The following is a 13,860-nucleotide window of genomic DNA, read 5'->3' as shown; positions in this document are numbered from 1 at the left end:
AGCCAAGAATGACCCCTACATTTATGACTCTACAGTCTAATCAGGGAGATTGATGATACGTAAAACTATTTAGATAATTATAACACAATTCTGACATTTTCTCTAAAGGAGAAATAAACAGTGCTGTGGAAATATACACCAAGGATATATCGTTGAAATAGAGAAAGTAGCATTTGAAATAGACTATGAATTCAAAGTATCCCTGGCAAAAGAAAGAGCATGCACGAAGGTCCTGAAGTGTAGAGAAAGGACCTGGTGGTTTTGAGGGAATGAAAATACGCCAGAGTGACTGCAGGTTTTTTAAGAATTTTTCGAAGAAGTCAACATGAGTCAGTTAGTGGCTTACAGACCAGGTTAATGATTTTTAGGTGTGACTCTAAAAACACAAGAAATTGCTTTAGGGCTTTAAGTTTAGAAGTGACATGATCTGGGCAACTTTTAAGAAGAACCCTATGGCTCCATGTAGAAATTCATCTAGATTAGAGGTAGAAAAATGTGGAAAGCCTATCTAGGAAAATAGTATAGTTATATTTTGGCTAAGGTGTTTCAATTGATCATAGTATTAGCATTTGGAAATAGATCACTCATTATAGTCCTCTCTTGATATCTGCTGAGTATTGGTTCCAGAAACCCCCTTCAAGGGAATACCAAAATCTGCATTTGCTAAAGTCCCTTATATATTAATAAAATGGCACAGTATTTGCATATAACCTGTGCACATCCTTCAGCACAATTTAAATAATCTCTAGATCACTTATAGTATCTAATAAAATGTAAATGCTATGTAAATAGTTGTAAGTGCTATGTAAATAGTTGTAAATACAATGTAAATATGATGTAAATAGCTGTCAGCACATGGCAAATTCAATTTTGTTTTTTGGGATTTTCTGGAATTTTAAAAATTTTCTTATCTGAGATAGGTTGAATCTGAGGATGTGGAACCCATGGATACAGAGGGCTGAATGTATATAGCAAAGCATTTCTAAATTTGCATTTTCTAGCCTTCAGTGAGCAGTCTGTAACACCCCAAGACAAGAGTCTGACTTTTAATTTTGTTTATGTTTACTCTGTCAATATTTCTATCAATACCCAAATGATTTTTATGTTTCTGCAAATGTCACCTGGCTATCTATTAACTAGCTTCTCCCCCTTCTGTGGTAAAATATGCCACTTTCAACCAAGTGTGGATATCTGTAACTTTCAATACTCAAAAATTTATTAAGACTATGGTGTTTAAAGAAACTTTACTAAAGGTTTTTGGTCAACGGATTGAAAGTACTATTTAAGAACTGAAAATTTTTAGTTGGCTATTAGATAATACCATCCTTGAAGTTCTTACTTGACATCCCACTAGAGGTGGTCTTGCTTGACTTGACCACCTCTGCTGATTTCCTCACCTGCCATCTTGTTGTTACAGCCAACCTATTTCTCCCAGTGATAGTTTTATTGACTATTCCCCTTTAATCAGCAATCCAGCCTTTTCAATGACAGGCACTGGATCAAAGAGAAAAGAAAAAGTAAGATCTTTTTTTGTTTTTTTTTTTCCATTTCTGCTTGTAGGCTCAACTTTTATCAAATTTAGGATAATCTGTAAAAATGCAACTAATATAACAAAGTTTCACTTAATTATGTTGAGCAACTTAGTCACTCATTGTGTTGAAGTTCTTCATTTCCAATTAAGTCTAGGTACTTAAAATTTTGCTTACATAAACACAGGACTCATTTACTACTTTTTTGGCTTAATACGTTTTGCTACTTACAAAAAAAGAAACTGTAATCCATCCTCGTACATGAATTTGAATTTCTCCACTGAAAAACAGTCTACTGCTGGCAATTTAAAATAACTAATTTTTTTCTTTCTGCACATTAGATGGTACATTAATATTACAGTCCAGTGTCTTATAACTGTTGTATCATATGACACTTGAATCAGTTGAACAGACAAAATTATTTTAAACTATGATGAAAAGGTGATGGACTTTGAAATATAACAGCAAGTTTAGAAATAATGTTAGGAAAAAAAAGACTCAGGGATGATCCTGAGAATACAAACTAGGTAAATTTGAAAAATGATGAAGATAGCATACTAGACTTCTAGAGAAAAAAATAAGTAAAAGTAAGAACCAAAAACAAAAGAACTCTCATTAGTATGCTAAACCTTACCCTCAACTCTAGGATTTTCTTCCTTACTGTAAACTCTTAAGAAAATAAGTGGACCTTAGAATTCATTTGCATACTAAGTGTAGCTCTGTGTAAGTATGTGTATAAGCGTGCCTGTGTTTTAACTATTGGCTATACATTTTACTCAGATTGTTGGATTATATTCCTTTCAGTTAAAATAAAACACAGAATAAGTAAAAGTGTTTGTTCACTTATAACTATCAGTAGGTGTGTTGTTAATATTGAGTACACAGATAACCTACACCATAGCTGACCTTACTGGAGGAAAAAAAACAATTAAGCTGCAACTTCATTTACTTTCTCATAACACACAGTAATTAATCAGCCCTGGAGAACCTCTTCCAGGCCATTTCTTTTGGCCATAAGGCAAAAGAAACAGCACTTTAAATCTTTGATCTAGAATCAGCCTGCTTTAAATCACAAATAAAAATATCTTCTCAACGTGATTGGCTTAACCTTCAGAATGCATTTTGTATCTTCATCCTTAATTCAAAGTGGTCTCACATCCTTTGTGAAAGGAACAAGTAAAAATTACTCTTCAGTCCTTTCAAATCTTTCCCCTCAATTGTGTCAATCTTTCTATAAAAAACTTTTACAAAAAATAAGTAAGCTGATAAATTATTTATTTATTGGAGGCAAGACAAAAGACTTTGACACATTTTCTTTCCTCTTTAATGACAAAATCAAATCTGTCTGATGTTTGATAGAAGCAACATGAGTGTATTAAGAAAGCTAGTGTAACCATAATTTCACATTAAGTAAAGAATGTCTAGTCTAAGCCATACCCACCACTTCCACATCAAAATCAATTACTCACTAAGCCTATACTTCAGGCAGGAGGAAAGGAATTCCAGATGGAAATTCTGAGGTAGTTTAAAGAATACAGAATGACAAAAGTGATACATATAAAAATAAATCTTAACAAGCTTTAACTATTTAAGAATATAATATATTGATACAGTATTTAAAATAGAGAGACTTAAAATACAGAAGCAAGACGTAGCAGTAGGAAATAAGATAAAGGAGACCTGGTGTTTACACAACGTTTTATTCCGAGAGTATTAGTAGGGCAGCACTAGTGTATAAATTGATAAAAACACATATTGTTATAGGAACAATCACAACAGGTCATCTCATTCTGTGGTAATACACAACTCTATAATTTCACTTGCTTAACAAACGAAAAGTATACATTTCACACACGTTTCATATCTAACGTAGATTGTTAGATGAATCTGCTCCTAGAGTCACTCATGGATGCAAGCTAGTGGAGGCTTGCTCTGGACCACGCATCTGTGATCACCACAGCAGAGGGAAATGAATGTGATAAATTATAAACTGGCTCTTAAAGTTTCTGTCCATAAATGACATACATCACTCCTTCTCATATCTCATTGGCCAAAGCAAGTTACATGATGACAATTATTCTATTAATTTCAAATTCATAGAATAAATTACTATAGAACAATGAAAATAAACAATATCTACACAATAAGAGGTAATTTTCACAAACTTATTATTGATTGAAACCTTCAAGATGGTGGAGAAGTAAGACATGGAGATCACCTTCCTCCCCATAAATACGTCAGAAATACATCTACATGTGGAACAACTCCTACAGAACACCTACTGAACACTGGCAGAAGACCTCAGACCTCCCAAAAGGCAAGAAACTCTCCACGTACCTGGGTAGGGCAAAAAAAAAAAGAATAAACAGAGACAAAAGAATATGGATGGGACCTGCACCTCTGGGAGGAAGCTGTGAAGGAGGAAAAGTTTCCACACACTAGGAAGCCCCTTCGCGGGTGGAGACTGCGGGTGGCGGAGGGGTAAAGCTTCAGAGCCGCGGAGGAGAGTACAGCAACACGGGTGCGGAGGGCAAAGTGGAGAGATTCCCGCACAGAGGATCAGGGCCGACCGGCACTCACCAGCCCGAGAGGCTTGTCTGCTCACCCGCCGGGGCGGGTGGGGGCTGGGAGCTGAGGCTTGGGCTTCGGTCGGAGTGCAGGGAGAGGACTGGCGTTGGCGGTGTGAACACAGCCTGCAGGGGGTTAGTGCACCACGGCTAGCCGGGAGGGAGTCCGGGAAAAAGTCTGGACCTGCCTAAGAGACAAGAGACCATTGTTTTGGGGTGTGCGAGGAGAGGGGATTCAGAGCACCGCCTAAACAAGCTCCAGAGACAGGCGCAAGACGAGGTTATCAGCACAGACACCAGAGATGGGCATGAGACGCTAAGGCCGCTACTGCCGCCACCAAGAAGCCTGTGTGTGAGCACAAGTCACTACCCACACCTCCCTCCCGGGAGCCTGTGCAGCCCGCCACTGCCAGGGGCTCGTGATCCAGGGACAACTTCCCTGGGAGAACACACGGCATGCCTCAGGCTCTTGCAATGTCATGCCGTCCTCTACAGCTGCAGGCCCCCCGCATTATGCACCTTTCCCTCCCCTCAGCCTGAGTGAGCCAGAGCCCCTAATCAGCTGCTGCTTTAACCCCATCCTGGCTGGGGGAAGAACAGATGCTCTCAGGGGACCTACATGCAGAGGTGGGGCCAAATCCAAAGCTGAACCCCAGGAGCTATGTGAACAAAGAAGAGAAAGGGAAATATCTCCCAGCAACCTCAGGAGCAGGGGATTAAATCTCCACAATCAACTTGATGTACAGTGCATCTGTGGAATACATGAATAGACAAAGAATCATCCAAAAATTGAGGTGGTGGACTTTGGGAGCAACTGTAGACTTGGGGTTTGTGTTCTGCAGCTAATTTGTTTCTGGTCTTATGTTTATCTTAGTTTAGTATTTAGAATTTATTTTCATTTGTAGATTTGTTTATTGATTTGGTTGCTCTCTTCCTTTTTTTATATATTTAGATATACTTTTAGATATTTAGATATATTTAGATATTTAGATATTTAGATATATTTAGATATTCCTTTTACTTTTTGTGACTGTGTATGTGTATGCTTCTTCATGTGACTTTGTATAGCTTTGCTTTTACAATTTGTCCTATGGTTCTGTCTGTCTGTTTTTTTTTTTTTTGAGTATAGTTTTTAGCGCTTATTATCATTGGTGGATTTGTTTTTGGGTATCGCTCTCTTCTTTCTTTCTTTTTTTTATTACTTAAAATTTTTTTGTTTTTACTAAATTTTTTTATTTTAATAAAAATATTTTAATTAATTAATTAATTAATTATTTTCTCCCTTTTCTTCTAAGCTGTGTACCTGACAGGGTCTTGGTGCTCCAGCCGGGTGTCAGGGCTATGACTCTGAGGTGGGAGAGCTGAGTTCAGGACATTGTTCCACCAGAGACTTCTGGGCTCCATGTTATATCAAATGGCAAAAGCTCTCTCAGAGATCTCCATCTCAATGTGAAGACCCAGCTCCACTTAATGACCAACAAGCTACAGTGCTGGACATCCTATGCCAAACAACTAGCAACACATGAACACAACCCCACCCATTAGCAGAGAGGCTGCCTAAAATCATAATAAGGTCACAGACACCCCAAAACATACCACCGGACACGATCCTGCCACCAGAAAGACAAGATCCAGCCTCATCCACCAGAACACAGGCAACAGTGCACTCCACCAGGTAGCCTACAAAACCCACTGACCCAACCTTAGCCTCTGGGCGCAGACACCAAAAACAACAGGAACTGAACATGCAGCCTAAGAAAAGGTGACCCCAAACACAGTAAGTTAAGCAAATTGAAAAGACAGAGAGAAACACAACAGATAAAGGAGCAAAGTAAATACCTACCAGACCAAACAAATGAAGAGGAAATAGGCAGTCTACCTGAAAAAGAATTCAGAGTAATGATAGCAAAGATGATTCAAATCTTGGAAATAGAATGGAGAAAATACAAGAAACATTTAACAAGGATCTAGAAGAACTAAAGAGTAAACAAACAATCAGGAACAGCACAATAAATGAAATTAAAAATTCTCTATAAGGAATCAATAGCAGAATAACTGAGGCAGAAGGACGGATAAGTGACCTGGAAGATAAAATAGTGGAAATCACTACCACAGCACAGAATAAAGAAAAAAGAATGATGAGAATTGAGGACAGTCTTTGAGACCTCTGGGAAAACATTAAATGCACCAACATTCGAATTATAGGGGTCCAAGAAGAAGACAAGAAAAAGAAAGGGTCTAAGAAATTTTTGAAGAGATTAGAGTTGAAAACTTCAGTAATATGGGAAAGGAAATAGTCAATCAAGTCCAGGAAGAACAGAGAGTCCCATACAGGATAAATCCAAGGAGAAACACATCAAGACACATATTAATCAAACTATCAAAAATTAAATACAAAGAAAAAATGTTAAAAGCAGCAGGGAAAATCAACAAATAATATACAGGAGAATCCCCATACGTTTAACAGCTAATCTTTCAGCAGAAACTCTGTAAGCCAGTAGGGAGTGGCAGGACATATTTAAAGTGATGAAAGGGAAAAACCTACAACCAAGATTACTCTACCCAGCAAGGAACTCATTCAGATTTGACTGAGAAATTAAAACGTTTACAGACAAGCAAAAGCTAAGAAAATTCAGCAGCACCAAACCAGCTTTACTACAAATACTAAAGGAACTTCTCTAGGCAGTAAACACATAGAAGGAAAAGACCTATAATAACAAACCCAAAACAATCAAGAAAATGGTAATAGGAACATACATATTGATAATTACCTTAAATGTAAATGGATTAAATGCTCCCACCAAAAAACACAGACTGGCTGAATGGATACAAAAACAAGACCTATATATATGCTGTCTACCGGAGACCCACTTCAGACCTAGGGACACATACAGACTGAAAGTCAGGGGATGGAAAAAGATATTCCATGCAAATGGAAATAAAAAGAAAGCTGGAGTAGCAATTCTCATATCAGACAAAATAGATTTTAAAATAAAGACTATTACAGGAGACAAAGAAGGACAAAACATAATGATCAACGGATCAATTCAAGAGGAAGATATAACAATTGTAAATATTTATGCACCCAACATAGGAGCACCTCAATACATAAGGCAAACACTACGAGCCATAAAAAGGGAAATCAAGTAACAAAGTCATTGTAGGGGAATTTAACACCCCACTTTCACCAATGAACAGATCATCCAAAATGAAAATAAATAAGGAAACACGAGCTTTAAATGATACATTAAAAAAGATGGACTTAATCAATATTTATAGGACATTCTATCCAAAAACAATGTAATACGCTTTCTTCTCAAGTGCTCATGGAACATTCTCCAGGATAGATCATATCTTGGGTCACAAATCAAGCCTTGGTAAATTTAAGAAAATTGAAACCATAACAAGTATCTTTTCTGACCACAATGCTATGATATTGGAAATCAATTACAGGAAAAAATATGTAAAAAATACAAAGACATGGAGGCTAAACAATACACTACTAAATAACCAAGAGATCACTGAAGAAATCAAAGATGAAATCAAGAAATACCTAGAAACAAATGACAGTGAAAACACAATGCCCCCAAACCTATGGGATGCATCAAAAGCAGTTCCAAGAGGGAAGTTGATAGCAATACAATCCTACCTCAAGAAACAAGAAACATCTCAAATAAACAACCTAAGCTTACACCTAAAACAATTAAAACCCCCGAAGTTAGTAGAAGTAAAGAAATCATAAAGATCAGATCAGAAATAAACGAAAAGGAAAGGAAACAATAGCAAAGATTAATAAAACTAAAGCTGGTTCTTTCAGAAGATAAACAAAACAGATAAACAATTAGCCAGATTCATCAAGAAAAAAGGGAGAAGACTCAAAACAACAAAAATAGAAATGAAAAACCAGAAGTAACAACTGACACTGCAGAAATACAAAGGATCATGTGAGATTACTACAAGCAACTATAGCCAATAAAATCAACAACGTGGAAGCAATGGCCAAATTTGTAGAATAGCACAATCATCCGAGGCTGAACTAAGAAGAAATAAAAAATATAAACAGACCAATCACAAGCACTGAAATTGAGCCTGTGATTGAAAATCGTCCAACAAACAAAAGCCCAGGACCAGATGGCTTCACAGGCGAATTCTATCAAACATTTAGAGAAGAGCTAAAATCTATCCTTCTCAAACTCTTCCAAAATATAGCAGAGGCGGGAACATTCCCAAAGTCATTCTACGAGGCCACCATCACCCTGATACCAAAACCAAAAAAATATCACAAAGGAAGAAACCCACAGGTCATTATCACTGATGAACATAGATGCAAAATCCTCAACATAATGCTAGCAATCTGAATCCAGAAGCACACTAAAAGGATCATACACCATGGTCAAGTGGGGTTTATCCCAGAAATGCAAAGATTCTTCAATATACGCAAATCAATCAATGTGATACACCGTATTAACAAATTGAAGGAGAAATACCATATGATCATCTCAATAGATGCAGAGAAAGCTTTTGACAAAATTCAACACCCATTTACAATAAAAACCCTCCAGAAAGTAGGCATAGAGGGAACTTACCTCAACATAATAAAGGCCATATATGACAAACCCACAGCCAACATTGTTCTCAATAGTGAAAAACTGAAACCATTTCCTCCAAGATCAGGAAAAAGACAAGGTTGTCCATTCTCAGCACTATTATTTAACATAGTTTTGGAAGTTTTAGCCACAGCAATCAGAGAAGAAAAAAGAATAAAAGGAGTCCAAATTGGAAAAGAAGAAATAAAGCTGACACTGTTTGCAGATGACATGATACTATACACAGAGAATCCTAAAGGTGCTACCAGAAAACTACTAGAGTTTGGTAAAGTAGCAGGATACAAAATTAATGCACTGAAATCTCTGGCATTCCTATACACTAATGATAAAAAAATCTGAAAGAGAAATTAAGGAAACACTCCCATTTACTATTGCAATGAAAAGAATAAAATATCTAGGAATAAACCTACCTAAGGAGACAAAAGACCTGTGTGATGAAAACTGCAAGACACTGATAAAAGAAATTCAAGATGATACAAACAGATGGAGAGATATACTACGTTCTTGGATTGGAAGAATCAACATTGTGAAAATGACTCTACTACCCAAAGCAATCTACAGATTCAATGCAAGCCCTATCAAACTACCAATGGTTTTTTCACAGAACTAGAAAAAAAAAGTTCACAATTTATATGGAAAAAGAAAATACCCTGAATAGCCAAAGCAATCTTGAGAAAGAAAAACAGAGCTGGAGGAAATCAGGCTCCCTGATTTCAGACTATACTACAAAGCTACAGTAATCAAGACACTATGGTACTGGCACAAGAACAGAAATATAGGTCAGTGGAACAGGATAGAAAGCCCAGAGATAAACCCACGCACATATGGTCACCTTATCTTTGATAAAAGAGGCAAGAATATACAATGGAGAAAAGACAGCCTCTTTGATAAGCGGTGCTGGGAAAACTGGACAGCTACATGTAAAAGAATGAAATTAGAACACTCCCTAACACCATACACAAAAATAAACTCAAAATGGATTAAAGACCTAAATGTAAGGCCAGACACTATAAAACTCTTAGAGGAAAACATAGGCAGGACATCTATGACATAAATCACAGCAAGATCCTTTTTGACCCACCTCCTAGAGAAATGGAACTAAAAACAAAAAAGCAAGAAATGGGACCTAATGAAACTTAAAAGCTTTTGCACAGCAAAGGAAACCGTAAACAAGACTAAAGGACAACTCTCAGAATGGAAGAAAATATTTGCAAATGAAGGAACTGACAAAGGATTAAGCTCCAAAATTTACAAGCAGCCCATTCCAGCTCAATATAAAAAAAAAAAAATAATCCAATCCAAAAATGGGCAGAAGACCTAAATAAACATTTCTCCAAAGCAGATATACAGATTGCCAATAAACACATGAAAGGATGCTCAACATCACTAGTCATTAGAGAAATTCAAATCAGAACTACAATGAGGTATCACCTCACACCAGTCAGAATGGCCATCGTCAAAATTTCTACAAATAATAAATGTTGGAGAGGGCGTGAAGAAAAGGGAACCATCTTGCATTATTGGTGGGAATATAAATTGATACAGCCACTACGGAGAACAGTATGAGGTTCCTTTCAAAAATAAAAATAGAGCTACCATACGACCCAGCAATCCCACTCCTGGGCATTTACCCTGGGAAAACCATAATTCAAAAAGAGTCATGTAGCACAATGTTCATTACAGCTCTACTTACAATAACTAGCACATGGAAGCATCCTAAGTGACCTTCGACAGAGGAGTGGATAAAGAAAATGTGGCACATATATACTGTGGAATATTACTCAGCCAGAAAAAATAATCGAAATTGAGTTATTTTTAGTGAGGTCAGTGGACCTAAAGTCTGTCATACAGAGTGAAGTAAGTCTGAAGGAGAGAAACAAATACCATATGTTAGCACATGTATATTGAATCTAAAAAAAAAAAAGGTTCTGTAGAACCTAGGGGTAGTAGACAAATAAAGACGCAGATGTAGAGAATGGACTTGAGGATATGGGGAGGAAGAAGTGTAAGGTGGGACGAAATGAGAGAGTGACATGGAGATATATACACTACTGAATGTAAAATAGATAGGTAGTGGGAAGCAGCCACATAACACAGGGATACCAGCTCAGTGCTTTGTGACCACCTAGAGGGATTGGATAAGGAGCATGGGAGGGAGATGCAATGGGAGGATCTATGGGATTATATGTATGGCTGATTCACTTTATTATAAAGCAGAAACTAACATACCATTGTAAAGCAATTATACTCCAATAAAGATGTTAAAAAATAATAATAAAATATAATAATTGGTTTATTCTTTCAAATAAAAAAAATTTTTCACAAACATTATTGACTAAGACAAACAGGACATGAGGTAATGTACAGTGTGATTAAATGAGAAAAACAGGCAAAACTAAGTTATGTTTAGTTATGGATACATAGGAAATATAATTTTAAAGAAAATTAAAGAGATTATTGTCAACAATTTTACATAAATCTTACATCCAAATCAGTTGCAGATGACTGTTATAATCATGTATAAGTAGCTGGGAATTTCCACAATGCTAACCATAAAAACTGCTACGGTTCATTGTTTTAATTTATTTGAACTATGCATTTATATTTTTCTGGATTGTTCTTTACATTAGTATTGTACCATACATTATCTATGTATGATAGAATCATAATAAAATATGCATAACATAATTTAGAAACACATGAATTCTTCCCATAATGAAACATATCTAGTAATTATGATTCAACTAATGAGAAACTAAAATCTTGAAAAATATTTAGAGATTATTATTTTTCCAGTGGGCAAACAGAACCTCAGATAGTCTCGCTGAATTTTCTGGCAGTGTCCTTTGAACTTGAAAGATATTTTGTATCTCTGAACTTGTTTTGTGATTTATACCATCTAGATGATAAGGGAACCTGGATCATATGATTGTTGTGAAGATTTAATAAAATGTGATATAAAACTACTTTGCATTATCTTATAAATAATAATATTTCTATCATTATTATTATCATTATTATTAAGATCACACAGTGAATTAGTAACTGAACTGGGACTGCTCTTGAGCTTTCCTCCTTCACAATGTAACCCTCATTCTCTAACACATTCTGCTTTTAGGTTCCTCAAGGGCTCTGTGCAATTTAGTTATATTTTCAGAAACATAAATCATTTCTGTCAGGCCTAGCATGTCTAGGCAAACATTCCATTATGGTGATATTAAATTTTAATTTTGGGGAAATGAAACTGTATCCAACAAGAATAACACCCTCATTAGATGAAAATACACTGCCTTTCGAGGTGATGTCAAGAATTGTACTGAGGATATAATCAGCTACTCTAGAATCTTAGAAAGAAACTCTACCAACCACTAGAATTATTCTCAATAATTTATTGCTTCAGAAATGAGTATGATCAGTTTTGAAATGTTTGTATATGAGACTTACTAAAACAAAAACAATAGAAATTTAGAGATTTTTTTTTTTAACTTGCCTGATATCAGCAAAAGCAAATCATGGTTTATGATTTAAGTCACCAATGGTTATTTTTCTATCTGTTGAGTTTCAACAGCCTTAATATTCACAGTATGAAATTCATTGTGATACAAATGGATGGTTAAGGCAAGCAGAAACACATTTGTTTAATTTTAAAACGTATTTGCTCTTACTTTACACTAGATTTCAGCTCATTAATTTAATACATTTTCTCTACTGCAAGAGGAATCCTTATTAGCATGCTCATAATAACAATAACAAAAAAGCTACACAAAATTGTTTTAGGTCATTTAGTTAAAATTTCCACCAGGTGGCGATCTATCCTCTAAAATACTAGAGAGAATGAGCCAAAATGAATGAAAATTCAATAATTAAAAGAATGTTTGAAAAGTTGAAATAATCAAATACAAATTATTTCATACCTTAAAACATTCAAAATAACATTATAAATTGAATTAAAGTTTAATTATTAAACAGTCTTAATATTTAATTATTACAGTTTTAAGGGTTTTTTTTAACATGGGGGTAAGAAATCTTTTTTAAAAACAATTTTAATAGAGACTTCTTATCGTTGAAAACTAAATAACAAACTTTAGTAACATGTTTTCTTGAATGATGCACATATTCCAAAATGTTAGTCATGCATGTAAAGATCAATTAAGGCAAGTCATTAATTATATGAATGTACAGATATTAAGAAAACAATACCTAATTGCTAAGAACTCACACTCTACTAGGAAAAAAAATGAAAGCATAAAATATTTATAATATAATTTGATAAGATACCACAATTACGTTTTGTAAGTTCAGTGGGAGAAATTTTTATATTACAAAGTTTTTTGGAGAAAAGAGATTTTCATAGAAGAGATAGCAGTTTAGTTGGGTCTCAAAGAAGGTAACATCAGTATTTTTCCAAGTGGGAAAGGGGGAGGGTGACTCAAACAAGGGAAACATTGTGTGTAGAAAGCCAAAAATATGAGAAAAATCCTGGGTTGTTTGGGAAATATAGCAGTTCTGGGTGTGGCCAAGGACTAAAATGAGCAGAGATTCAAGAATGAAAAAGCATGGCCGGAAATGATTCTGAAGGGCTTGAAAAGCTACTAAGAGGTTTTAAAGTATAAGCTATAATAAATGAAGCCCATTGAATATACTGAAACTATAAAGGATTAATTGGGAAGCTGGAAAATCAGAGGCAGATTCTGTAGCCTGGGAAAGACCAGAAGAAAACCTAATCTAAATTGTGGGAGGGGAAATTAAATTAAAAGAAGGTGACAGACACTGAAAATATATAAGGAAATACACATCTTATTGGTGACTTATCATACTCCTTTAGTCATTAATATGGAACAAATTCTTGTCATGTGCCAAAAATTTCCAAGCTGATTGTTTTTCCATTTCACCTGTATAATATTAACAATAGCCATATAGTTTAGGTGAGGGAGAAAAAGCAAGTATTTTTAAAATTTTTAATTTAAGAGTTAGAATCAATATTGCCTAAATCAGTATAGAGAGTGCCTAGGTAAGAAGCAAACATGAGGTTAAGGTAGAGAGACGGAAGGTAGTGGTAGTTATTTTACATTTGATATAGTGATCTATCCAAAGACAACCTAGTAGTCATGTACAATAAGTATTGATAGCTGAGAATATGGATGAGGCTGGAACATT

The sequence above is a fragment of the Tursiops truncatus genome, chromosome 3 (assembly GCF_011762595.2).
Source record: "Tursiops truncatus isolate mTurTru1 chromosome 3, mTurTru1.mat.Y, whole genome shotgun sequence".
NCBI lineage: Eukaryota > Metazoa > Chordata > Mammalia > Artiodactyla > Delphinidae > Tursiops > Tursiops truncatus.
The sequence above is the reverse complement of the archived record's forward strand: the minus strand, read 5'-3'. Positions refer to the sequence as shown.